We start from the raw sequence: 26,909 nt of genomic DNA, 5'->3' as shown, positions 1-26,909 counted from the left end.
ATTACATCTGAATTAAATACAAAAGGCACAATGCCACCGTAAGTGCAAAAGGTGAGAGACTTCTTCCAGTCTGTGCTTTGATCCTTTCCTATGAGACCAGTATTAGTTTCCGATACACCACTGCAGGTTCAATGTATTCCTTTTACATACACATTGACGATGAAATACTGAAATTACATCGGAATTAAATACAAAAGGCACAATGCCGCCTTAAGTGCAAGAAGAGTGAGACTTCTTAGTGTCTTTGATTTGATCCTTTCCTGTGAGACCAGTATTCGTTTCCGATACACCACTGCAGGTTCTATGTATTCCTTGGACCTTCACATTAACGACGTAACACAGATATCGCGACGGAATTAAATACAAATGGCACAATGCCGCCTTAAGCACAAGAATAGAGACTCTTCTTACAGTCGGTGCTTTGATACTTTCCTGTGAGACCAGCATTAGTTTCCGATACACCACTTCAGGTTCAATGTATTGCTTTTACATACACATAGACGATGAAAACTGAAATTACATCGGAATTAAATACAAAAGGCCCAATGCTGCCTTAAATGCAAGAAGAGTGAGACTTCTTAAAGTCTGTGCTTTGATCCTTTCCTATGAGACCAGTATTAGTTTCCGATACACCACTGCAGGTTCAATGCATTCCTTTTACATACACATTGACGATGAAACACTGAAATTACATCGGAATTAAATACAAAAGGCACAATGCCGCCTTAAGTGCAAGAAGAGTGAGACTTCTTAGAGTCTGTGATTTGATCCTTTCCTGTGAGACCAGTGTTCGTTTCCGATACACCACTGCAGGTTCAATGTATTCCTTGGACCTTCACATTAACGACGAAACACAGAAATCGCGTCGGAATTAAATGCAAAAGGCACAATGCCGCCTTAAGTTCAAGAATAGAGACTCTTCTTACAGTCGGTGCTTTGATCCTTTCCTGTGAGAGCAGTATTAGTTTCAGATACCCCACTACAGGTTCTATGTATTCCTTGGATATTCACATTGACGATGAAACACTGAAATTACATCGGAATTAAATACAAAATGCAGAATGCCACATTAAGTGCAAAAGGCGTGAGACTTCTTATAGTCTGTGCTTTGATCCTTTCCTATTAGACCAGTATTAGTTTCCGATACACCACTGCAGATTCAATGTATTCCTTTTACCACATTGACGATGAAACACTGATATTACATCGGAATTAAATACAAAAGGCACAATGCCACCTTAAGTACAAAAGGAGTGAGACTTCTTAGAGTCTGTGCTTTGATCCTTTCCTGTGAGACCAGTATTCGTTTGAGATACACGACTGCAGGTTCGATGTGTTCCTTGGACCTTCACATAAACGACGAAACACAGAAATCGCATCGGAATTAAATACAAAAGGCACAATGATGCCTTAAGAACAAGAATAGAGACTCTTCTTACAGTCTGTGCTTTGATCCTTTCCTGTGAGACCAGTATTAGATTCCGATACACCACAGCAGGTTCAATGTATTCCTTTTACATACACATTGACGATGAAACACTGAAATTACATCGGAATTAAATACAAAATGCACAATGCCGCCTTAAGTGCTAGAAGAGTGAGACTTCTTAGAGTCTGTGATTTGATACTTTCCTGTGAGACCAATATTCGTTTCCGATACACCACTGCAGGTTCAATGTATTCCTTTTACATACACATTGACGATGAAACACTGAAATTACATCGGAATTAAATACAAAAGGCACAATGTCGCCTTAAATGCAAGAAGAGTGAGACACCTTAGAGTCTGTGCTTTGATCCTTTACTATGAGATTAGTATTAGTTTCCGATACACCACTGAAGGTTGAATGTATTCGTTTTACGTACAAATTGCCAATGAAACACTGAAATTAGATCGGAATTAAATACAAAAGGCACAATGCCGCCTTAAATGCAAGAAGAGTGAGACTTCTTAGAGTCTGTACTTTGATCCTTTCCTGTGAGACCAGTTATAGTTTCCGATACACCACTGCAGGGTCAATGTATTCCTTGGACCTTCACATTGACGATGAAACACAGAAATCGCGTCGGAATTAAATACAAAAGGCACAATGCCGCCTTACGTACAAGAATAGAGACTCTTCTTACAGCCGGTGCTTTGATCCTTTCATGTGAGACCAGTATTAGTTTCCGATACACCACTGCAGGTTCTATGCATTCCTTGGATATTCACATTGACGATGACACACTGAAATTACATCGGAATTAAATACAAAATGCACAATGCCACGTTAAGTGCAAAAGGAGTGAGACTTCTTAGAGTCTGTGCTTAGATCCTTTCCTATGAGACCAGTAATAGTTTCCGATACAACACTGCAGGGTCAATGTATTCCTTTTACATACACATTGACGATGAAACACTGATATTACATCGGAATTAAATACAAAAGGCACAATGCAACCTTAAGTACAAAAGGAGTGAGACTTCTTAGAGTCTGTGCTTTGATCCTTTCCTATGAGACCAGTATTAGTTTCCGATACACCACTGCAGGTTCAATGTATTCCATTTACATACTCGTTGACGATGAAACACTGAAATTACATCGGAAATAAATACAAAAGACACAATGCCGCCTTAAGTGCAAGAAGAGTGAGACTTCTTAAAGTCTGTGATTTGATCCTTTCCTGTGAGACCAGTATTCGTTTCCGATACACCACTGCAGGTTCAATGTATTCCTTGGACCTTCACATTAACGACGAAACACAAAAATCGCGTCGGAATTAAATACAAAAGGCACAATGCCGCCTTAAGCACAAGAATGGAGACTCTTCTCACAGTCGGTGCTTTGATACTTTCCTGTGAGATTAGTATTAGTTTCCGATACACCACTGCAGGTACTATGTATTCCTTGGATATTCACATTGACGATGAAACACTGAAATTACATCGGAATTAAATACAAAATGCACAGTGCCACCTTAAGTGCAAAAGGAGTGAGACTTCTTATAGTCTGTGCTTTGATCCTTTCCTATGAGACCAGTATTAGTTTCCGATACAATACTGCAGGTCCAATGTATTCCTTTTACATACACATTGACGATGAAACACTGAAATTACATCGGAATTAAATACAAAAGGCACAATGCCACCTTAAGTGCAAAAGGTGTGAGACTTCTTAGAGTCTGTGCATTGATCCTTTTCTATGAGACCAGTATTAGTTTCCGATACACCACTGCAGGTTCAATGTATTCCTTTTACCTACACATTGACGATGAAATACTGAAATTACATCGGAATTAAATACAAAAGGCACAATGCCGCCTTAAGTGCAAGAAGAGTGAGACTTCTTAGTGTCTTTGATTTGATCCTTTCCTGTGAGACCAGTATTCGTTTCCGATACACCACTGCAGGTTCTATGTATTCCTTGGACCTTCACATTAACGACGTAACACAGATATCGCGACGGAATTAAATACAAAAGGCACAATGCCGCCTTAAGCACAAGAATAGAGACTCTTCTTACAGTCGGTGCTTTGATACTTTCCTGTGAGACCAGCATTAGTTTCCGATACACCACTTCAGGTTCAATGTATTGCTTTTACATGCACATAGACGATGAAAACTGAAATTACATCGGAATTAAATACAAAAGGCACAATGCCGCCTTAAATGCAAGAAGAGTGAGACTTCTTAAAGTCTGTGCTTTGATCCTTTCCTATGAGACCAGTATTAGTTTCCGATACACCACTGCAGGTTCAATGTATTCCTTTTACATACACATTGACGATGAAACACTGAAATTACCTCGGAATTAAATACAAAAGGCACAATGCCGCCTTAAGTGCAAGAAGAGTGAGACTTCTTAGAGTCTGTGATTTGATCCTTTCCTGTGAGACCAGTGTTCGTTTCCGATACACCACTGCAGGTTCAATGTATTCCTTGGACCTTCACATTGACGATGAAACACAGAAATCGCGTCGGAATTAAATACAAAAGGCACAATGCCGCCTTACGTACAAGAATAGAGACTCTTCTTACAGTCGTTGCTTTGATCCTTTCATGTGAGACCAGTATTAGTTTCCGATACACCACTGCAGGTTCTATGCATTCCTTGGATATTCACATTGACGATGACACACTGAAATTACATCGGAATTAAATACAAAATGCACAATGCCACGTTAAGTGCAAAAGGAGTGAGACTTCTTATAGTCTGTGCTTTGATCCTTTCCTATGAGACCAGTGTTAGTTTCCGATACACCACTGCAGGTTCAATGTACTCCTTTTACATACACATTGACGATGGAACACTGATATTATATCAGAATTAAATACAAAAGGCACAATGCCACCTTAAGTACAAAAGGAGTGAGACTTCTTAGAGTCTGTGCTTAGATCCTTTCCTATGAGACCAGTAATAGTTTCCGATACAACACTGCAGGGTCAATGTATTCCTTTTACATACACATTGACGATGAAACACTGATATTACATCGGAATTAAATACAAAAGGCACAATGCAACCTTAAGTACAAAAGGAGTGAGACTTCTTAGAGTCTGTGCTTTGATCCTTTCCTATGAGACCAGTATTAGTTTCCGATACACCACTGCAGGTTCAATGTATTCCATTTACATACACGTTGACGATGAAACACTGAAATTACATCGGAAATAAATACAAAAGGCACAATGCCGCCTTAAGTGCAAGAAGAGTGAGACTTCTTAAAGTCTGTGATTTGATCCTTTCCTGTGAGACCAGTATTCGTTTCCGATACACCACTGCAGGTTCAATGTATTCCTTGGACCTTCACATTAACGACGAAACACAAAAATCGCGTCGGAATTAAATACAAAAGGCACAATGCCGCCTTAAGCACAAGAATGGAGACTCTTCTCACAGTCGGTGCTTTGATACTTTCCTGTGAGATTAGTATTAGTTTCCGATACACCACTGCAGGTTCTATGTATTCCTTGGATATCCACATTGACGATGAAACACTGAAATTACATCGGAATTAAATACAAAATGCACAGTGCCACCTTAAGTGCAAAAGGAGTGAGACTTCTTATAGTCTGTGCTTTGATCCTTTCCTATGAGACCAGTATTAGTTTCCGATACAATACTGCAGGTCCAATGTATTCCTTTTACATACACATTGACGATGAAACACTGAAATTACATCGGAATTAAATACAAAAGGCACAATGCCACCTTAAGTGCAAAAGGTGTGAGACTTCTTAGAGTCTGTGCATTGATCCTTTTCTATGAGACCAGTATTAGTTTCCGATACACCACTGCAGGTTCAATGTATTCCTTTTACCTACACATTGGCGATGAAATACTGAAATTACATCGGAATTAAATACAAAAGGCACAATGCCGCCTTAAGTGCAAGAAGAGTGAGACTTCTTAGTGTCTTTGATTTGATCCTTTCCTGTGAGACCAGTATTCGTTTCCGATACACCACTGCAGGTTCTATGTATTCCTTGGACCTTCACATTAACGACGTAACACAGATATCGCCACGGAATTAAATACAAATGGCACAATGCCGCCTTAAGCACAAGAATAGAGACTCTTCTTACAGTCGGTGCTTTGATACTTTCCTGTGAGACCAGCATTAGTTTCCGATACACCACTTCAGGTTCAATGTATTGCTTTTACATACACATAGACGATGAAAACTGAAATTACATCGGAATTAAATACAAAAGGCACAATGCCGCCTTAAATGCAAGAAGAGTGAGACTTCTTAAAGTCTGTCCTTTGATCCTTTCCTATGAGACCAGTATTAGTTTCCGATACACCACTGCAGGTTCAATGTATTCCTTTTACATACACATTGACGATGAAACACTGAAATTACATCGGAATTAAATACAAAAGGCACAATGCCGCCTTAAGTGCAAGAAGAGTGAGACTTCTTAGAGTCTGTGATTTGATCCTTTCCTGTGAGACCAGTGTTCGTTTCCGATACACCACTGCAGGTTCAATGTATTCCTTGGACCTTCACATTAACGACGAAACACAGAAATCGCGTCGGAATTAAATGCAAAAGGCACATTGCCGCCTTAAGTTCAAGAATAGAGACTCTTCTTACAGTCGGTGCTTTGATCCTATCCTGTGAGAGCAGTATTAGTTTCAGATACCCCACTACAGGTTCTATGTATTCCTTGGATATTCACATTGACGATGAAACACTGAAATTACATCGGAATTAAATACAAAATGCAGAATGCCACATTAAGTGCAAAAGGCGTGAGACTTCTTATAGTCTGTGCTTTGATCCTTTCCTATTAGACCAGTATTAGTTTCCGATACACCACTGCAGATTCAATGTATTCCTTTTACATACACATTGACGATGAAACACTGATATTACATCGGAATTAAATACAAAAGGCACAATGCCACCTTAAGTACAAAAGGAGTGAGACTTCTTAGAGTCTGTGCTTTGATCCTTTCCTGTGAGACCAGTATTCGTTTGTGATACACGACTGCAGGTTCGATGTGTTCCTTGGACCTTCACATAAACGACGAAACACAGAAATCGCATCGGAATTAAATACAAAATGTACAATGATGAATTAAGAACAAGAATAGAGACTCTTCTTACAGTCTGTGCTTTGATCCTTTCCTGTGAGACCAGTATTAGATTCCGATACACCACAGCAGGTTCAATGTATTCCTTTTACATACACATTGACGATGAAACACTGAAATTACATCGGAATTAAATACAAAATGCACAATGCCGCCTTAAGTGCAAGAAGAGTGAGACTTCTTAGAGTCTGAGATTTGATCCTTTCCTGTGAGCCCAGTATTCGCTTCCGATACACCACTGCAGGTTCAATGTATTCCTTGGTCCTTCACATTAACGACGAAACACAGAAATCGCTGTCGGAATTAAATACAAAAGGCACAATGCCGCCTTAAGTACAAGAATAGAGACTCTTCTCACAGTCGGTGCTTTGATCCTTTCCTGTGAGACCAGTATTAGTTTCCGATACACAACTGCAAGTTCAGTGTATTCCTTGGACATTCACATTGACGATGAAACACTGAAATTACATCGGAATGGAATTGGAAAAGGCACAATGCCGACTTCAATGCAAGAAGAGTGAGACTTCTTAGAGTCTGTGCTTTCATCCTTTCCTATGAGACCAGTATTAGTTTCCGATACACCACTGCAGGTTCAATGTATTCCTTTTACATACACATTGACGATGAAACACTGAAATTACATCGGAATTAAATACAAAAGGCAAAATGCCGCCTTAAGTGCAAGAAGAGTGAGACTTCTTAGAGTCTGTGATTTGATCCTTTCCTGTGAGACCAGTGTTCGTTTCCGATACACCACTGCAGGTTCAATGTATTCCTTGGACCTTCACATTAACGACGAAACACAGAAATCGCGACGGAATTAAATGCAAAAGGCACAATGCCGCCTTAAGTTCAAGAATAGAGACTCTTCTTACAGTCGGTGCTTTGATCCTTTCCTGTGAGAGCAGTATTAGTTTCAGATACCCCACTACAGGTTCTATGTATTCCTTGGATATTCACATTGACGATGAAACACTGAAATTACATCGGAATTAAATACAAAATGCAGAATGCCACATTAAGTGCAAAAGGCGTGAGATTTCTTATAGTCTGTGCTTTGATCCTTTCCTATTAGACCAGTATTAGTTTCCGATACAGTACTGCAGATTCAATGTATTCCTTTTACATACACATTGACGATGAAACACTGATATTACATCGGAATTAAATACAAAAGGCACAATGCCACCTTAAGTACAAAAGGAGTGAGACTTCTTAGAGTCTGTGCTTTGATCCTTTCCTGTGAGACCAGTATTCGTTTGTGATACACGACTGCAGGTTCGATGTGTTCCTTGGACCTTCACATAAACGACGAAACACAGAAATCGCATCGGAATTAAATACAAAAGGTACAATGATGCCTTAAGAACAAGAATAGAGACTCTTCTTACAGTCTGTGCTTTGATCCTTTCCTGTGAGACCAGTATTAGATTCCGATACACCACAGCAGGTTCAATGTATTCCTTTTACATACACATTGACGATGAAACACTGAAATTACATCGGAATTAAATACAAAATGCACAATGCCGCCTTAAGTGCAAGAAGAGTGAGACTTCTTAGAGTCTGAGATTTGATCCTTTCCTGTGAGCCCAGTATTCGCTTCCGATACACCACTGCAGGTTCAATGTATTCCTTGGTCCTTCACATTAACGACGAAACACAGAAATCGCTGTCGGAATTAAATACAAAAGGCACAATGCCGCCTTAAGTACAAGAATAGAGACTCTTCTTACAGTCGGTGCTTTGATCCTTTCCTGTGAGACCAGTATTAGTTTCCGATACACAACTGCAAGTTCAGTGTGTTCCTTGGACATTCACATTGACGATGAAACACTGAAATTACATCGGAATGGAATTGGAAAAGGCACAATGCCGACTTCAATGCAAGAAGAGTGAGACTTCTTAGAGTCTGTGCTTTCATCCTTTCCTATGAGACCAGTATTAGTTTCCGATACACCACTGCAGGTTCAATGTATTCCTTTTACATACACATTGACGATGAAACACTGAAATTACATCGGAATTAAATACAAAAGGCAAAATGCCACCTCAAGTGCAAAAGGAGTGAGACTTCTTAGAGTCTGTGCTTTGATCCTTTCCTATGAGACCAGTATTAGTTTCCGATACACCACTGCAGGTTCAATGTATTCCTTTTACATACACATTGACGATGAAACACTGAAATTACATCGGAATTAAATACAAAAGGCACAATGCCGCCTTAAGTGCAAGAAGAGTGAGACTTCTTAGAGTCTGTGATTTGATCCTTTCCTGTGAGACCAGTGTTCGTTTCCGATACACCACTGCAGGTTCAATGTATTCCTTGGACCTTCACATTAACGACGAAACACAGAAATCGCGTCGGAATTAAATGCAAAAGGCACAATGCCGCCTTAAGTTCAAGAATAGAGACTCTTCTTACAGTCGGTGCTTTGATCCTATCCTGTGAGAGCAGTATTAGTTTCAGATACCCCACTACAGGTTCTATGTATTCCTTGGATATTCACATTGACGATGAAACACTGAAATTACGTCGGAATTAAATACAAAATGCAGAATGCCACATTAAGTGCAAAAGGCGTGAGACTTCTTATAGTCTGTGCTTTGATCCTTTCCTATTAGACCAGTATTAGTTTCCGATACACCACTGCAGATTCAATGTATTCCTTTTACATACACATTGACGATGAAACACTGATATTACATCGGAATTAAATACAAAAGGCACAATGCCACCTTAAGTACAAAAGGAGTGAGACTTCTTAGAGTCTGTGCTTTGATCCTTTCCTGTGAGACCAGTATTCGTTTGTGATACACGACTGCAGGTTCGATGTGTTCCTTGGACCTTCACATAAACGACGAAACACAGAAATCGCATCGGAATTAAATACAAAAGGTACAATGATGCCTTAAGAACAAGAATAGAGACTCTTCTTACAGTCTGTGCTTTGATCCTTTCCTGTGAGACCAGTATTAGATTCCGATACACCACAGCAGGTTCAATGTATTCCTTTTACATACACATTGACGATGAAACACTGAAATTACATCGGAATTAAATACAAAATGCACAATGCCGCCTTAAGTGCAAGAAGAGTGAGACTTCTTAGAGTCTGAGATTTGATCCTTTCCTGTGAGCCCAGTATTCGCTTCCGATACACCACTGCAGGTTCAATGTATTCCTTGGTCCTTCACATTAACGACGAAACACAGAAATCGCTGTCGGAATTAAATACAAAAGGCACAATGCCGCCTTAAGTACAAGAATAGAGACTCTTCTTACAGTCGGTGCTTTGATCCTTTCCTGTGAGACCAGTATTAGTTTCCGATACACAACTGCAAGTTCAGTGTATTCCTTGGACATTCACATTGACGATGAAACACTGAAATTACATCGGAATGGAATTGGAAAAGGCACAATGCCGACTTCAATGCAAGAAGAGTGAGACTTCTTAGAGTCTGTGCTTTCATCCTTTCCTATGAGACCAGTATTAGTTTCCGATACACCACTGCAGGTTCAATGTATTCCTTTTACATACACATTGACGATGAAACACTGAAATTACATCGGAATTAAATACAAAAGGCAAAATGCCGCCTTAAGTGCAAGAAGAGTGAGACTTCTTAGAGTCTGTGATTTGATATTTTCCTGTGAGACCAGTGTTCGTTTCCGATACACCACTGCAGGTTCAATGTATTCCTTGGACCTTCACATTAACGACGAAACACAGAAATCGCGTCGGAATTAAATGCAAAAGGCACAATGCCGCCTTAAGTTCAAGAATAGAGACTCTTCTTACAGTCGGTGCTTTGATCCTTTCCTGTGAGAGCAGTATTAGTTTCAGATACCCCACTACAGGTTCTATGTATTCCTTGGATATTCACATTGACGATGAAACACTGAAATTACATCGGAATTAAATACAAAATGCAGAATGCCACATTAAGTGCAAAAGGCGTGAGACTTCTTATAGTCTGTGCTTTGATCCTTTCCTATTAGACCAGTATTAGTTTCCGATACACCACTGCAGATTCAATGTATTCCTTTTACATACACATTGACGATGAAACACTGATATTACATCGGAATTAAATACAAAAGGCACAATGCCACCTTAAGTACAAAAGGAGTGAGACTTCTTAGAGTCTGTGCTTTGATCCTTTCCTGTGAGACCAGTATTCGTTTGTGATACACGACTGCAGGTTCGATGTGTTCCTTGGACCTTCACATAAACGACGAAACACAGAAATCGCATCGGAATTAAATACAAAAGGTACAATGATGCCTTAAGAACAAGAATAGAGACTCTTCTTACAGTCTGTGCTTTGATCCTTTCCTGTGAGACCAGTATTAGATTCCGATACACCACAGCAGGTTCAATGTATTCCTTTTACATACACATTGACGATGAAACACTGAAATTACATCGGAATTAAATACAAAATGCACAATGCCGCCTTAAGTGCAAGAAGAGTGAGACTTCTTAGAGTCTGAGATTTGATCCTTTCCTGTGAGCCCAGTATTCGCTTCCGATACACCACTGCAGGTTCAATGTATTCCTTGGTCCTTCACATTAACGACGAAACACAGAAATCGCTGTCGGAATTAAATACAAAAGGCACAATGCCGCCTTAAGTACAAGAATAGAGACTCTTCTTACAGTCGGTGCTTTGATCCTTTCCTGTGAGACCAGTATTAGTTTCCGATACACAACTGCAAGTTCAGTGTGTTCCTTGGACATTCACATTGACGATGAAACACTGAAATTACATCGGAATGGAATTGGAAAAGGCACAATGCCGACTTCAATGCAAGAAGAGTGAGACTTCTTAGAGTCTGTGCTTTCATCCTTTCCTATGAGACCAGTATTAGTTTCCGATACACCACTGCAGGTTCAATGTATTCCTTTTACATACACATTGACGATGAAACACTGAAATTACATCGGAATTAAATACAAAAGGCAAAATGCCACCTCAAGTGCAAAAGGAGTGAGACTTCTTAGAGTCTGTGCTTTGATCCTTTCCTATGAGACCAGTATTAGTTTCCGATACACCACTGCTGGTTCAAGGTATTCCTTGGACCTTAACATTAACGATGAAACACAGAAATCGCGTCGGAATTAAATACAAAAGGCACAATGCCGCCTTAAGTAAAAGAATAAAGACTCTTCTTACAGTTGGTGCTTTGAGCATTCCCTGTGAGACCAGTTTTAGTTTCCGATACACCACTGCAGGTTCAAGGTATTCCTTGGACCTTCACATTGACGATGAAACACAGATATCGCATCGGAATTAAATACAAAAGGCACAACGCCGCCTTAAGTACAAGAATTGAGGCTCTTCTAAGAGTTGGTGCTTTGATCCTTTCCTGTGAGACCAGTATTAGTTTCCGATACACTTCTGCTGGGTCTATGTATTCCTTGGACATTCACATTGACGATTAAACACTGAAATTACATCGGAATTAAATACAGAAGTCACAATGCCGCCTTAAGTGCAAGAAGAGAGAGACTTCTTAGAGTCTGTGCTTTGTTCCTTTCCTGTGAGACCAGTGTTAGTTTCCGATACTCCACTGCAGGTTCAATGTATTCCTTGGACTTTCACATTGACGATGAAACGCAGAAATGGCATCGGAATTAAATACCAAAGGCACAATGCCGCCTTAAGTACAAGAATAAAGACTCTTCTTAAAGTCGGTGCTTTGAGCATTCGCTGTGAGACCAGTATTAGTTTCCGAAACACCACTGCAGGTTCAATGTATTCCTTGGACCTTCACATTGACGATGAAACGCAGAAATCGCATCGGAATTAAATACAAAAGGCACAATGCCGCCTTAAGTACAAGACTAGAGAATCTTCTTACAGTCGGTGCTTTGATCCTTTCCTGTGAGACCAGTATTAGTATCCGATAAACCACTGCAGGTTCAATGTATTCCTGGGACATTCACATTGACGATGAAACACTGAAATTACATCGGAATTAAATACAAAAGGCACAATGCCGCCTTAAATGCAAGAAGAGTGAGACTTCGTAGAGTCTGTGCTTTGATCCTTTCCTATGAGACCAGTATTAGATACCAATACACCACTGCAGGTTCAATGTATTCCTTTTACATACACATTGACGATGAAACACTGAAATTACATCGGAATTAAATACAAAAGGCATAATGCCGCCTTAAGTGCAAAAGGAGTGTGACTTCTCTCAGTCTGTGCTTTCATCCTTTCCTATGAGACCAGTATTAGTTTCCGATACACCACTGCAGGTTCAATGTATTCCTTGGACCTTCACATTGACGATGAAACACAGAAATCGCATCGGAATGAAATACAAAAAGCACAATGCCGCCATAAGTACAAGAGTAAAGACTCTTCTGACAGTCGGTGTTTTGAGCATTCCCTGTGAAACCAGTATTAGTTTCCGATACACCACTGCCGGTTCAATGTATTTCTTGGACCTTCACATTGACGATGAAACACAGATATCGCATCGGTATTAAATACAAAAGGCACAATGCCGCCTTAAGTACAAGAATAGAGACTCTTCTTACAGTCGGTGCTTTGATCCTTTCCTGTGAGACCAGTATTAGTTTCCGATACACCACAGCAGGTTCAATGTATTCCTTGGACATTCACATTGACGATGAAACACAGAAATTACATTGGAATTAAATACAAAAGTTGCAATGCCACCTTAAGTGCAAAAGGAGTGAGACTTCTTCGAGTCTGTGCTTTGATCCTCTCCTATGAGACCAGTATTAATTTCCGATACACCACTGCAGGTTCAATGTATTCCTTTTACCTACACATTGACGATGAAACACTAAAATTACATCGGAATTAAGAACAAAAGGCAAAATGCCACCTTAAGTGCAAAAGGAGTGAGACTTCCTAGAGTCTGTGCTTTGATCCTTTCCTATGAGACCAGTATTAGTTTCCGATACACCACTGCAGGTTCAATGTATTCCTTTTACATACACATTGACGATGAAACACTGAAATTACATCGGAATTATGTACAAAAGGCACAATGCCGCCTTACGTGCAAGAAGAGTGAGACTTCGTAGAGTCTGTGATTTGATCCTTTCCTGTGAGACCAGTATTAGTTTCCGACACACCACTGCAGGTTCAATGTTTTCCTTGGACATTCACATTGACGATGAAACACAGAAATCGCATCGGAATTAAATACAAAAGGCTCAATGCCGCCTTAAGTACAAGAATAGAGGCTCTTCTTACAGTCGGTGCTTTGAGCATTCCCTGTGAGACCAGTATTAGTTTCCGATACACCACTGCAAGTTCAATGTATTCCTTGGACCTTCACATTGAGGATGAAACACAGAAAAAGGCATCGGAATTAAATACAAAAGGCGCAATGCCGCCTTAAGTACAAGAATAGAGACTCTTCTTACAGTCGGTGCTTTGATCCTTTCCTGTGAGACCAGTATTAGTTTCCGATACACAACTGCAAGTTCAGTGTATTCCTTGGACATTCACATTGACGATGAAACACTGAAATTACATCGGAATGAAATAGAAAAGGCACAATGCCGACTTCAATGCAGGAAGAGTGGGACTTCTTAGAGTCTGTGATTTCATCCTTTCCTATGAGCTCAGTATTAGTTTCCGATACACCACTTCAGGTTCAATGTATTCCTTTTACATACACATTGACGATGAAACACTGAAATTACATCGGAATTAAATACAAAATGCACGATGCCGCCTTAAGTGCTAGAAGAGTGAGACTTCTTAGAGTCTGTGATTTGATATTTTCCTGTGAGACCAATATTCGTTTCCGATACACCACTGCAGGTTCAATGTATTCCTTTTACATACACATTGACGATGAAACACTGAAATTACATCGGAATTAAATACAAAAGGCACAATGCCGCCTTAAATGCAAGAAGAATGAGACTTCTTAGAGTCTGTGCTTTCATCCTTTCCTATGAGTCCAGTATTAGTTTCCGATACACCACTGCAGGTTCAATGTATTCCTTTTACATACTCATTGACGATGAAAGACTGAAATTACATAGGAATTAAATACAAAAGGCACAATGCCGCCTTAAGTGCAAGAAGAGTGAGACTTATTAGAGTCTGCGATTTGATCCTTTCCTGTGAGCCCAGTATTCGCTTCCGATACACCACTGCAGGTTCAATGTATTCCTTGGTCCTTCACATTAACGACGAAACACAGAAATCGCGTCGGAATTAAATACAAAAGGCACAATGCCGCCTTAAGTACAAGAATAGAGACTCTTCTTACAGTCGGTGCTTTGATCCTTTCCTGTGAGACCAGTATTAGTTTCCGATACACAACTGCAAGTTCAGTGTATTCCTTGGACATTCACATTGACGATGAAACACTGAAATTACATCGGAATGAAATAGAAAAGGCACAATGCCGACTTCAATGCAGGAAGAGTGAGACTTCTTAGAGTCTGTGCTTTCATCCTTTCCTATGAGACCAGTATTAGTTTCCGATACAGCACTGCAGGTTCAATGTATTCCTTTTACATACACATTGACGATGAAACACTGAAATTACATCGGAATTAAATACAAAAGGCAAAATGCCACCTCAAGTGCAAAAGGAGTGAGACTTCTTAGAGTCTGTGCTTTGATCCTTTCCTATGAGACCTGTATTAGTTTCCGATACACCACTGCTGGTTCAAGGTATTCCTTGGACCTTAACATTAACGATGAAACACAGAAATCGCGTCGGAATTAAATACAAAAGACACAATGCCACCTTAAGTACAAGAATAGAGACTCTTCTTACAGTCGGTGCTTTGATCCTTTCCTGTGAGACCCGTATTAGTTTGCGATACACCACTGCAGGTTCAATGTATTCCTTTTACATACACATTGACGATGAAACACTGAAATTACATCGGAATTAAGTACAAAAGGCACAATGCCACCTTAAGTGCTAAAGGAGTGAGACTTCTTAGAGTCTGTACTTTCATCCTCTCCTATTAGACCAGTATTGGTTTCCGATACACCACTGCAGGGTCAATTAATTCCTTTTACGTACACATTGACGATGAAACACTTAAATTACATCGGAATTAAGTACAAAAGGCACAATGCCGCCTTACTTGCATGAAGAGTGAGACTTCTTAGAGTCTGTGATTTGATCCTTTCCTGTGAGACCAGTGTTAGTTTCCGATACTCCACTGCAGTTTCAATGTATTCCTTGGACCTACACATTGGTGATGAAACACCGAAATCGCATCGGAATTAAATACAAAAGGCACAATGCCGCCTTAAGTACAAGACTAGAGAATCTTCTTACAGTCGGTGCTTTGATCCTTTCCTGTGAGACCAGTATTAGTATCCGATACACCACTGCATGTTCAATGTATTCCTTGGACATTCACATTGACGAAGAAACACAGAAATGGCATCGGAATTAAATACCAAAGGCACAATGCCGCCTTAAGTACAAGAATAAAGACGCTTCTTAAAGTCGGTGCTTTGAGCATTCGCTGTGAGACCAGTATTAGTTTCCGAAACACCACTGCAGGTTCCATGTATTCCGTGGACCTTCACATTGACGATGAAACGCAGAAATCGCAACGGAATTAAATACAAAAGCCACAATGCCGCCTTAAGTACAAGACTAGAGAATCTTCTTACAGTCGGTGCTTTGATCCTTTCCTGTGAGACCAGTATAAGTATCCGATACACCACTGCAGGTTCAATGTATTCCTTGGACATTCACATTGACGATGAAACACTGAAATTACATCGGAATTAAATACTAAAGGCACAATGCCGCCTTAAATGCAAGAAGAGTGAGACTTCGTAGAGTCTGTGCTTTAATCCTTTCCTATGAGACCAGTATTAGATTCCGATACACCACTGCAGGTTCAATGTATTCCTTTTACATACACATTGACGATGAAACACTGAAATTACATCGGAATTAAATACAAAAGGCATAATGCCGCCTTAAGTGCAAAAGGAGTGAGACTTCTTTGAGTCTGTGCTTTCATCCTTTCCTATGAGACCAGTATTAGTTTCCGATACACCACTGCAGGTTCTATGTATTCCTTGGACATTAACATTGACAATGAAACACTGAAATTACATGAAAGTTAATTACAAAAGGCACAATGCCGCCTTAAATGCAAGAAGAGTGAGACTTCTTAGAGTCTGCGCTTTGATCCTTTCCTATGAGACCTGTATTAGTTTCCGATACACCACTGCAGGTTCAATGAATTCCTTGGACCTTCACATTGACGACGAAACACAGAAATCGCATCGGAATTAAATACAAAAGGCACAATGCCACCTTAAGTACAAGAATATAGACTCTTCTAAGAGTCGGTTCTTTGATCCTTTCCTGTGAGACCAGTACTAGTTTCCGATACACCACTGCAGGTTCAATGTATTCCTGGGACATTCACATTGACGATGAAAAACTGCAATTACATCGGAATTAAATACAAAAGGCACAATGACGCCTTAAATGCAAGAAGAGTGAGACTTCTTAGAGAGTGTGCTTTGATCCTTTCCTGTGAAACCAGTATTAGTTTCCGATACACCACTGCAGGTTCAATGTATTCCTTGGACATTCACATTGACGATCAAACACTAAAATTACATCGGAATTAAATACAAATGGCACAACGCCGCCTTAAGTGCAAGAAGAGTGAGACTTCTTACAGTCTGTGTTTGATCCTTTCCTATGAGACCAGTATTAGTTTCCGATAGACCACTGCAGGTTCAATGTATTCCTTGGACCTTCACACAGGCGATGAAACACTGTAATTACATCGGAATTAAATACAAAAGGCACAGTGACGCCATAAGTACAAGAAGAGTGAGACTTCCTAGAGTATGTGCTTTGATCCTTTCCTGTGAGGCAAGTATTAGTTTCCGATACACCACTGCAAGTTCAGTGTATTCCTTGGACGTTCACATTGACGATGAAACACTGAAATTACATCGGAATTAAAAACAAAAGGCACAACGCCGCTTTCAGTGCAAGAAGAGTGAGAATTCTTAGTCTGTGCTTTGATCCTTTCCTATGAGATTAGTATTAGTTTCCGATACACCACTGAAGGTTGAATGTATTCGTTTTAGGTACAAATTGCCAATGAAACACTGAAATTAGATCGGAATTAAATACAAAAGGCACAATGCCGCCTTAAATGCAAGAAGAGTCAGACATCTTAGAGTCTGTACTTTGATCCTTTCCTGTGAGACCAGTTATAGTTTCCGATACACCACTGCAGGGTCAATGTATTCCTTGGACATTCACATTGACGATCAAACACTAAAATTACATCGGAATTAAATACAAATGGCACAACGCCGCCTTAAGTGCAAGAAGAGTGAGACTTCTTACAGTCTGTGTTTGATCCTTTCCAATGAGACCAGTATTAGTTTCCGATTCACCACTGCACGTTCAATGTATTACTTGGACATACACATTGGCGATGAAACACTGAATTTACATCGGAATTGCATACAAAAGGCACAAGGCTGCCTTAAGTCCAAGAAGAGTGAGACTTCTTTGACTCAGTGCTTTGATCCTTTCTTGTGAGACCAGTATTAGTTTCCGATACACCACTGCGGGTTCAAAGTAATCCTTGGACCTTCACATTGACGATGAAACACTGAAATTACATCGGAATTAAATACAAAAGGCACAATGACGCCTAAAGTGCAAGAAGAGTGAGACTTCTTAGAGTCTGTGCTTGGATCCTTTCCTGTGAGACCAGTATTAGTTTCCGATAGACCACTGCAGGTTCAATGTATTCCTTGGACCTTCACACAGACGATGAAACACTGCAATTACATCGGAATTAAATACAAAAGGCACTGTGACGCCATAAGTACAAGAAGAGTGAGACTTCCTAGAGTACGTGCTTTGATCCTTTCCTGTGAGGCAAGTATTAGTTTCCGATACACCATTGCAAGTTCAGTGTATTCCTTGGTCGTTCACATTGACGATGAAACACTAAAATTACATCGGAATTAAAAACAAAAGGCACAACGCCGCTTTCAGTGCAAGAAGAGTGAGAATTCTTAGAGTCTGTGCTTTGATCCTTTCCTGTGAGGCCAGTATTAGTTTCCGATAAACCACTGCAGGTTCAATGTATTCCTTTTGCATACACATTGACGATGAAAAACTGAAATTACATCGGAATTAAATACAAAAGGCAAAATGCCGTCTTAAGTGCAAGAAGAGTGAGACTTCTTAGAGTCTCTGCTTTGATTCTTTCCTATGAGGTCAGTATTAGTTTGCGATAAACCACTGCAGGTTCAATGTATTCCTTTTACATATACATTGACGCTGAAACACTGAAATTACATCGGAATGAAATACAAAAGGCACAATGCCGCGTTAAGTGCAAGAAGAGTGAGACTTCTTAGAGTCTGTGCTTTGATCCTTTCCTGTGAGACCAGTATTATTTTCCGATACACCACTGCAGGTTCAATGTATTCCTTGGACCTTCACATTGACGACAAAACACAGAAATCACATCGGAATTAAATACAAAAGGCACAATGCAGCCTTAAGTACAAGAATATAGACTCTTCTTACAGTCGGTGCTTTGATCCTTTCCTGTGAGACCAGTATTAGTTTGCGATTAACCACTGGAAGTTCAATGTATTCCTTTGACATTCACATTGACGATGAAACACTGAAATTACATCGGAATTAAATATAAAATGCACAATGCCGACTTAAATGCAGGAAGAGTGAGACTTCTTAGAGTCTGAGCTTTCATCCTTTCCTATGAGACCAGTATTAGTTTCCGATATCCCACTGCAGGTTCAATGTATTCCTTTTACATACACATTGACGATGAAACACTGAAATTACATCGGAATTAAGTAAAAGAGGCACAATGCCGCCTTAAGTGCAAGAAGAGTGATACTTCTTAGAGTCTGTGCTTTGATCCTGTCCTGTGAGACCAGTTATAGTTTCCGATACACCACTGCAGGTTCAATGTATTCCTTGGACCTTCACATTAATGATGGAACACAGAAATCGCGTCGGAATTAAATACAAAAGACACTATGCCACCTTAAGTACAAGAGTAGAGACTCTTCTTACAGTCGGTGCTTTGATCCTTTCCTGTGAGACCAGTATTTGCTTCCGATACGCCACTGCAGGTTCAATGTATTCCTTGGACATTCACATTGACGATGAAACACTGAAATTACATCGTAATTAAATACAAAAGGCAAAATGCCGCCTTAAATGCAAGAAGAGTGAGACTTCTTAGTGTCTGTGCATTGATCCTTTCCTGTGAGACCAGTTATAGTTTCCGTTACGCCACTGCCGGTTCAATGTATACCTTGGACTGTCACATTGACGATGAAACACTGAAATTACATCGGAATTAAATACAAAAGGCACAATGCCGCTTTAAATGCAAGAAGAGTGAGACACGAGTGTGGCACTCGTCGAAACGTCGCTGTTTGAAGACACCGCCACCCGGCTGGAAGCCCGAGAACTCTTCGCCAGAGTGAGACACCTTAGAGTCTGTGCTTTGATCCTTTCCTATGAGATTAGTATTAGTTTCCGATACACCACTGAAGGTTGAATGTATTCCATTTACATACACATTGACGATGAAACACTGAAATTACATCGTAATTAAATACAAAAGGCAAAATGCCGCCTTAAATGCAAGAAGAGTGAGTCTTCTTAGTGTCTGTGCTTTGATCCTTTCCTGTGAGACCAGTTATAGTTTCCGTTACGCCACTGCCGGTTCAATGTATACCTTGGACTGTCACATTGACGATGAAACACTGAAATTACATCGGAATTAAATACAAAAGGCACAATGCCGCCTTAAATGCAAGAAGAGTGAGACTTCTTAGAGTCTGTACTTTGATCCTTTCCTGTGAGACCAGTTATTGTTTCCGATACACCACTGCAGGGTCAATGTATTCCTTGGACCTTCACATTGACGATGAAACACAGAAATCGCGTCGGAATTAAATACAAAAGGCACAATGCCGCCTTACGTACAAGAATAGAGACTCTTCTTACAGTCGGTGCTTTGATCCTTTCATGTGAGGCCAGTATTAGTTTCCGATAAACCACTGCAGGTTCAATGTATTCCTTTTGCATACACATTGACGATGAAACACTGAAATTACATCGGAATTAAATACAAAAGGCACAATGCCACCTTAAGTGCAAAAGGTGTGAGACTTCTTAGAGTCTGTGCATTGATCCTTTTCTATGAGACCAGTATTAGTTTCCGATACACCACTGCAGGTTCAATGTATTCCTTTTACATACACATTGACGATGAAACACTGAAATTACATCTGAATTAAATACAAAAGGCACAATGCCACCGTAAGTGCAAAAGGTGAGAGACTTCTTCCAGTCTGTGCTTTGATCCTTTCCTATGAGACCAATATTAGTTTCCGATACACCACTGCAGGTTCAATGTATTCCTTTTACATACACATTGACGATGAAACACTGAAATTACATCGGAATTAAATACAAAAGGCACAATGCCGCCTTAAGTGCAAGAAGAGTGAGACTTCTTAGTGTCTTTGATTTGATCCTTTCCTGTGAGACCAGTATTCGTTTCCGATACACCACTGCAGGTTCTATGTATTGCTTGGACCTTCACATTAACGACGTAACACAGATATCGCGTCGGAATTAAATACAAATGGCACAATGCCGCCTTAAGCACAAGAATAGAGACTCTTCTTACAGTCGGTGCTTTGATACTTTCCTGTGAGACCAGCATTAGTTTCCGATACACCACTTCAGGTTCAATGTATTGCTTTTACATACACATAGACGATGAAACACTGAAATTACATCGGAATTAAATACAAAAGGCACAATGCCGCCTTAAATGCAAGAAGAGTGAGACTTCTTAAAGTCTGTGCTTTGATCCTTTCCTATGAGACTAGTATTAGTTTCCGATACACCACTGCAGGTTCAATGTATTCCTTTTACATACACATTGCCGATGAAACACTGAAATTACATCGGAATTAAATACAAAAGGCACAATGCCGCCTTAAGTGCAAGAAGAGTGAGACTTCTTAGAGTCTGTGATTTGATCCTTTCCTTTGAGACCAGTGTTCGTTTCCGATATACCACTGCAGGTTCAATGTATTCCTTGGACCTTCACATTAACGACGAAACACAGAAATCGCGTCGGAATTAAATGCAAAAGGCACAATGCCGTCTTAAGTTCAAGAATAGAGACTCTTCTTACAGTCGGTGCTTTGATCCTTTCCTGTGAGAGCAGTATTAGTTTCAGATACCCCACTACAGGTTCTATGTATTCCTTGGATATTCGCATTGACGATGAAACACTGAAATTACATCGGAATTAAATACAAAATGTAGAATGCCACATTAAGTGCAAAAGGCGTGAGACTTCTTATAGTCTGTGCTTTGATCCTTTCCTATGAGACCAGTATTAGTTTCCGATACACCACTGCAGGTTCAATGTATTCCTTTTACATACACATTGACGATGAAACACTGAAATTACATCGGAATTAAGTAAAAAAGGCACAATGCCGCCTTAAGTGCAAGAAGAGTGAGACTTCTTAGAGTCTGTGCTTTGATCCTGTCCTGTGAGACCAGTTATAGATTCCGATACACCACTGCAGGTTCAATGTATTCCTTGGACCTTCACATTAATGATGAAACACAGAAATCGCGTCGGAATTAAATACAAAAGACACAATGCCACCTTAAGTACAAGAATAGAGACTCTTCTTACAGTCGGTGCTTTGATCCTTTCCTGTGAGACCAGTATTTGCTTCCGATACGCCACTGCAGGTTCAATGTATTCCTTGGACATTCACATTGACGATGAAACACTGAAATTACATCGAAATTAAATACAAAAGGCAAAATGCCGCCTTAAATGCAAGAAGAATGAGACTTCTTAGTGTCTGTGCATTGATCCTTTCCTGTGAGACCAGTTATAGTTTCCGTTACGCCACTGCGGGTTCAATGTATACCTTGGACTGTCACATTGACGATGAAACACTGAAATTACATCGGAATTAAATACAAAAGGCACAATGCCGCTTTAAATGCAAGAAGAGTGAGACACCTTAGAGTCTGTGCTTTGATCCTTTACTATGAGATTAGTATTAGTTTCCGATACACCACTGAAGGATGAATGTATTCGTTTTACGTACAAATTGCCAATGAAACACTGAAATTAGATCGGAATTAAATACAAAAGGCACAATGCCGCCTTAAATGCAAGAAGAGTGAGACTTCTTAGAGTCTGTACTTTGATCCTTTCCTGTGAGACCAGTTATAGTTTCCGATACACCACTGCAGGGTCAATGTATTCCTTGGACCTTCACATTGACGATGAAACACAGAAATCGCGTCGGAATTAAATACAAAAGGCACAATGCCGCCTTACGTACAAGAATAGAGACTCTTCTTACAGTCGGTGCTTTGATCCTTTCATGTGAGACCAGTATTAGTTTCCGATACACCACTGCAGGTTCTATGCATTCCTTGGATATTCACATTGACGATGACACACTGAAATTACATCGGAATTAAATACAAAATGCACAATGCCACGTTAAGTGCAAAAGGAGTGAGACTTCTTATAGTCTGTGCTTTGATCCTTTCCTATGAGACCAGTGTTAGTTTCCGATACACCACTGCAGGTTCAATGTACTCCTTTTAGATACACATTGACGATGGAACACTGATATTATATCAGAATTAAATACAAAAGGCACAATGCCACCTTAAGTACAGAAGGAGTGGGACTTCTTAGAGTCTGTGCTTAGATCCTTTCCTATGAGACCAGTTATAGTTTCCGATACAACACTGCAGGGTCAATGTATTCCTTTTACATACACATTGACGATGAAACACTGATATTACATCGGAATTAAATACAAAAGGCACAATGCAACCTTAAGTACAAAAGGAGTGAGACTTCTTAGAGTCTGTGCTTTGATCCTTTCCTATGAGACCAGTATTAGTTACCGATACACCACTGCAGGTTCAATGTATTCCATTTACATACACGTTGACGATGAAACACTGAAATTACATCGGAAATAAATACAAAAGGCACAATGCCGCCTTAAGTGCAAGAAGAGTGAGACTTCTTAAAGTCTGTGATTTGATCCTTTCCTGTGAGACCAGTATTCGTTTCCGATACACCACTGCAGGTTCAATGTATTCCTTGGACCTTCACATTAACGACGAAACACAAAAATCGCGTCGGAATTAAATACAAAAGGCACAATGCCGCCTTAAGCACAAGAATGGAGACTCTTCTCACAGTCGGTGCTTTGATACTTTCCTGTGAGATAGTTTCCGATACACCACTGCAGGTTCTATGTATTCCTTGGATATTCACATTGACGATGAAACACTGAAATTACATCGGAATTAAATACAAAATGCACAGTGCCACCTTAAGTGCAAAAGGAGTGAGACTTCTTATAGTCTGTGCTTTGATCCTTTCCTATGAGACCAGTATTAGTTTCCGATACAATACTGCAGGTCCAATGTATTCCTTTTACATACACATTGACGATGAAACACTGAAATTACATCGGAATTAAATACAAAAGGCACAATGCCACCTTAAGTGCAAAAGGTGTGAGACTTCTTAGAGTCTGTGCATTGATCCTTTTCTATGAGACCAGTATTAGTTTCCGATACACCACTGCAGGTTCAATGTATTCCTTTTACCTACACATTGACGATGAAACACTGAAATTACATCTGAATTAAATACAAAAGGCACAATGCCACCGTAAGTGCAAAAGGTGAGAGACTTCTACCAGTCTGTGCTTTGATCCTCTCCTATGAGACCAGTATTAGTTTCCGATACACCACTGCAGGTTCAATCTATTCCTTTTACATACACATTGACGATGAAATACTGAAATTACATCGGAATTAAATACAAAAGGCACAATGCCGCCTTAAGTGCAAGAAGAGTGAGACTTCTTAGTGTCTTTGATTTGATCCTTTCCTGTGAGACCAGTATTCGTTTCCGATACACCACTGCAGGTTCTATGTATTCCTTGGACCTTCACATTAACGACGTAACACAGATATCGCGACGGAATTAAATACAAATGGCTCAATGCCGCCTTAAGCACAAGAATAGAGACTCTTCTTACAGTCGGTGCTTTGATACATTCCTGTGAGACCAGCATTAGTTTCCGATACACCACTTCAGGTTCAATGTATTGCTTTTACATACACATAGACGATGAAAACTGAAATTACATCGGAATTAAATACAAAAGGCACAATGCCGCCTTAAATGCAAGAAGAGTGAGACTTCTTAAAGTCTGTGCTTTGATCCTTTCCTATGAGACCAGTATTAGTTTCCGATACACCACTGCAGGTTCAATGTATTCCTTTTACATACACATTGACGATGAATCACTGAAATTACATCGGAATTAAATACAAAAGGCACAATGCCGCCTTAAGTGCAAGAAGAGTGAGACTTCTTAGAGTCTGTGATTTGATCCTTTCCTGTGAGACCAGTGTTCGTTTCCGATACACCACTGCAGGTTCAATGTATTCCTTGGACCTTCACATTAACGACGAAACACAGAAATCGCGTCGGAATTAAATGCAAAAGGCACAATGCCGCCTTAAGTTCAAGAATAGAGACTCTTCTTACAGTCGGTGCTTTGATCCTTTCCTGTGAGAGCAGTATTAGTTTCAGATACCCCACTACAGGTTCTATGTATTCCTTGGATATTCACATTGACGATGAAACACTGAAATTACATCGGAATTAAATACAAAATGCAGAATGCCACATTAAGTGCAAAAGGCGTGAGACTTCTTATAGTCTGTGCTTTGATCCTTTCCTATTAGACCAGTATTAGTTTCCGATACACCACTGCAGATTCAAAGTATTCCTTTTACCACATTGACGATGAAACACTGATATTACATCGGAATTAAATACAAAAGGCACAATGCCACCTTAAGTACAAAAGGAGTGAGACTTCTTAGAGTCTGTGCTTTGATCCTTTCCTGTGAGACCAGTATTCGTTTGTGATACACGACTGCAGGTTCGATGTGTTCCTTGGACCTTCACATAAACGACGAAACACAGAAATCGCATCGGAATTAAATACAAAAGGCACAATGATGCCTTAAGAACAAGAATAGAGACTCTTCTTACAGTCTGTGCTTTGATCCTTTCCTGTGAGACCAGTATTAGATTCCGATACACCACAGCAGGTTCAATGTATTCCTTTTACATACACATTGACGATGAAACACTGAAATTACATCGGAATTAAATACAAAATGCACAATGCCGCCTTAAGTGCTAGAAGAGTGAGACTTCTTAGAGTCTGTGATTTGATACTTTCCTGTGAGACCAATATTCGTTTCCGATACACCACTGCAGGTTCAATGTATTCCTTTTACATACACATTGACGATGAAACACTGAAATTACATCGGAATTAAATACAAAAGGCACAATGCCGCCTTAAATGCAAGAAGAGTGAGACACCTTAGAGTCTGTGCTTTGATCCTTTACTATGAGATTAGTATTAGTTTCCGATACACCACTGAAGGTTGAATGTATTCGTTTTACGTACAAATTGCCAATGAAACACTGAAATTAGATCGGAATTAAATACAAAAGGCACAATGCCGCCTTAAATGCAAGAAGAGTGAGACTTCTTAGAGTCTGTACTTTGATCCTTTCCTGTGAGACCAGTTATAGTTTCCGATACACCACTGCAGGGTCAATGTATTCCTTGGACCTTCACATTGACGATGAAACACAGAAATCGCGTCGGAATTAAATACAAAAGGCACAATGCCGCCTTACGTACAAGAATAGAGACTCTTCTTACAGTCGGTGCTTTGATCCTTTCATGTGAGACCAGTATTAGTTTCCGATACACCACTGCAGGTTCTATGCATTCCTTGGATATTCACATTGACGATGACACACTGAAATTACATCGGAATTAAATACAAAATGCACAATGCCACGTTAAGTGCAAAAGGAGTGAGACTTCTTATAGTCTGTGCTTTGATCCTTTCCTATGAGACCAGTGTTAGTTTCCGATACACCACTGCAGGTTCAATGTACTCCTTTTACATACACATTGACGATGGAACACTGATATTATATCAGAATTAAATACAAAAGGCACAATGCCACCTTAAGTACAAAAGGAGTGAGACTTCTTAGAGTCTGTGCTTAGATCCTTTCCTATGAGACCAGTAATAGTTTCCGATACAACACTGCAGGGTCAATGTATTCCTTTTACATACACATTGACGATGAAACACTGATATTA

The sequence above is a fragment of the Schistocerca serialis genome, chromosome 6 (assembly GCF_023864345.2).
Source record: "Schistocerca serialis cubense isolate TAMUIC-IGC-003099 chromosome 6, iqSchSeri2.2, whole genome shotgun sequence".
Classification (NCBI taxonomy): domain Eukaryota; kingdom Metazoa; phylum Arthropoda; class Insecta; order Orthoptera; family Acrididae; genus Schistocerca; species Schistocerca serialis.
Note: the sequence above shows the minus strand (reverse complement) of the source record.